Source organism: Helianthus annuus, chromosome 16 (assembly GCF_002127325.2).
Source record: "Helianthus annuus cultivar XRQ/B chromosome 16, HanXRQr2.0-SUNRISE, whole genome shotgun sequence".
NCBI classification, from domain to species: domain Eukaryota; kingdom Viridiplantae; phylum Streptophyta; class Magnoliopsida; order Asterales; family Asteraceae; genus Helianthus; species Helianthus annuus.
Window position 1 is genome coordinate 177,478,973 of NC_035448.2, and position 3,415 is coordinate 177,482,387.

The 3,415-nt window shown below is 37.9% G+C and overlaps 1 long non-coding RNA gene across 1 annotated transcript; it reads right to left on the reverse strand.

Annotated features, from left to right (window-relative positions):
* Positions 1-233: 233 nt before the first annotated feature.
* On the reverse strand, positions 234-1,884 carry LOC110917620. The gene is made up of 3 exons (XR_002580705.1): positions 1,802-1,884; positions 1,610-1,736; positions 234-446 (listed from the first exon to the last, which is right to left on the reverse strand). It is a non-coding gene; the product is annotated as an uncharacterized LOC110917620 (long non-coding RNA).
* Between the last annotated feature and the right edge of the window lie 1,531 nt (positions 1,885-3,415).

The following is a 3,415-nucleotide window of genomic DNA, read 5'->3' on the forward strand; positions in this document are numbered from 1 at the left end:
GACTCTGGGTCAATTCACAATTTTTTAGATGAAAAATTAGCTAAGAAACTCAATTGTTCTTTACAAGAGATTAGACCTATGCGAGTAGGGGTAGCTAATGGGATTCCACTTATTTGTAACAAGATTTGTCATGATTCCAATGGCAAATGCAGGGGTTATGGTTTAAAGCAAATGTTTTAGTCATACCATTGGATAGTTATACCAGTTCAAGGGTAACCATACAAACAAAGTGCTTTATGTTCAACGAGAACTATGAATGACGTTCTTAATCAAGATAGTCAGGCAGTTCACAGCCAGTTGTTTAGTTCAAAAATAGAAGGGAATGAAGGACAGTATCAACATAAGACTTTTTTTCATTACACAGGTAATCATGAAGTTATTGATACCTTATTGAATTCATTTGGGGTTGTTTTTCAAGTACCATCGTCTTTACCTCCTTCCAGGCCCTACGACAATAGAATTGTGTTAAAAGGTGAATCTATGGTAATCAATCTGAAACCATACAGGTATCAAATGGCCCAATGGATGTTATAGAGGCTATGATTAGAGAATTATTGGATACAGGGGTAGTAAGGGGAATTTCAAGTCCATTTGCAGCCCCTGTTGTGTTGGTAAAAAAGAAAGATGGCAGCTGGAGGATGTGTATTGACTATAGAAGGCTTAATGAGGCTACTATTATTCACAAAGCAAAGGAAGGTGTTAGTGGGAAAATGTGAGGAATTGCAGTGGGATATTATCAAATTATGTCATAGTTTTGCTATGGGAGGTCATGCCACTATTCAAAAGATCAAAGGTTTGTTCAAGTGGAAAGGGCTAAATAAGCATGTGAGACAATTTATATAAGGGCATGTGATGTATGTCAAAGGATTAAAACTGAAAATGTAGCATATCTGGGCTTGTTACAACCTCTGCCTACTCCAAAGTATGTTTTTTCTAATATTTCTATGGATTTTTTTTTGGGGGGGGGGGGGGGGTTCCTAGGGTGCAAGGTAAAGACACTATCTTGGTAGTGATTGATCGTTTGACTAAGTATGGGCATTCACTTCCATTGGGGCACCCTTACACTGCTGAGAATGTTGCACAACTCTTTTTGGATCATATCTTTAAGTTGCATGGATGGCCCCAATCTATTGTGTCTGACAGGGATCCTTTGTTTCTAAGCAACTTTTGGAAAGCTTTTACAAAAATGCAAGCATTAGCTGGCTGCATATCATCCCCAGTCTGATGGAGAGACTGAGGTAGTTAATAGATGAATCAAGTCGTATATTAGGAGTATCACAGTGGCTACAAACACTTCCTGGTTGAAATGGCTTTCCTTAGCTGAATGATGGTATAACACAAATTTTCACTCATCAATCAAGACCACACCATTTCAAGTACTGTATGGGTATCATTCGCCTATTCTTATCCCTTATATTCCTAATGACTGTTCTAATGAGGCAGTAGATAAGATGTGTAGAGAAAGGGAAATTACTATTCAAGAGCTTAAGCATTCGTTATATACAACCTAGAATAGGATGAAGCAATTAGTAGATAAACATTGAATTAAAAGAGAATACAAGGTGGGTGATTCGGTATTTTAATTTAAAAGGTGGGAAAGGTTGCATACCGGCTTGATTTACTTGATGCACAAATGCATCCAACTTTTCATGTGCCTCTACTCAAATTAGCAAAAGGAGATCATGCCATTGTTTCACCACTTCCAAAACAACCCAGATTTTTGTAAACACCTGCGACTGTAATTGAGCATCGTATGATTAAGAAGCAAGAGTGGAAGTTTTAATCAAATGGAAGGATTTACCTGTGTTAGCTTCGAAAATGAGAATTAGAACACAGAAGAGAAGTTCACACAATCAAAGCTGTTTATTCCAACTAATCAACAACTACTTATACTCGATTACAACTAACATAACTGCTCACTCAACTACTTCCAGCTAATTAACTAAACTTGACTACAATTTTCACACAAACGACCCCTGAACTTCCCTATTTGACACTTATAACCCTTCTATTTATATACAATAGTAACATAACTCCCCCCCCTCGAAAAAAACAAATCATTTTTGTCCTCCAGAATGAAAATCTGGAAATCTCAGTTTAAAATCATCAGCGAACTCCCATGAGACTTCTGAAACTGGCAAATCTTGCCAATGAACTAACACTTGTTGCATCATTTTGTTATTCCTTTTCACAACCCTCTTATCAATAACAGATCTTGGCGGCAACACGAATCTCAAACCAGCTGGTATTGGTAAAACAGGAATATTAGACCCATGATGTCACACCCTCAATTTTCACATGCGGAGTACTACCACAAGGCGTGTGACTGACCAGGATCAAGCCACCAATCATATTGAACAATCATAATAATAACAATAAAGTTTTTATCAAAACCAATACGATTAGTGACTAATAAAGTCCAAGTCCAATGTTTAAGTTTCAAAACAATGTTTAAAGATAATAGCGAAAGCATAAGTAAACAGTTCAAACAAAGTTTTCAAAGTTCAAAATTATCATAATGGAAATCCCATCACGGGTTTACGCGACCACTACACTTCCCAAGCTGCAAGCTCCTGCTGTCACTATGTACCTGCAAAGCATGCAATAGAGTATCAACATAAAGTTGGCGAGTTCACGAGTTGTCCAGTTTTAATTCCATAAAACTTGTTTTGGTTGTTAAGTTACTCGTTTATACCATGCCATGGGGAGCTACCCCATATGTAAGTTACTAAACTGCGTAATACCGAATACTTTGCGAACTCATGTTTTGTTGTTGCCGCATTTGTCAATGTCTATCATCATTGACGGTTTGCTAAGGTCTATTAGTTCACGACCGATCCTCTCCAGGCACGGTGTGAGGTTGGTGAAACCTAAATAGCGCTATCAACTAATAACCCGTTCGTCAGGCCCCGACGAGTAATCGGTATAGAAAGTAGGGACTTCGTGATAGAGTTTCATTTAGTACACTTGTTGCATCTAATATAAATAGTAATTAACTGTATTCCAAACTAGAAATAGTAAGCAATCCCAAACCAGGGAAAGTGTTGTTTGTACCATTCAAGCAAATCCCAAAACAGGGAAAGTGTTTTTCGTTCCGTTTCCCAACCACCGGGAATGCATGCTTTTAGTAAAGTGTGTGAACTCACCTTGGTTTGCTCGGCAGATAGTTTACTTGTTTTAAAGTTTGGTCAACCACTTCCTATTATGGTTACCAATATTGGTCAGGTGTTTGTTATGCAAATAGTTCACGTAATTGTACATATAACTAATCAAGTAGCACACAAGGTATCACAAGCCCAATAATATACAAGTAACACATCAGTCCACTGTACATATGTAGTTTGATTGTTCGGCCCAACAGGTCATGAGCCCACTAGAGTGTGCGGCTAGGTTAGATGTGTGTGACCCAGTTATT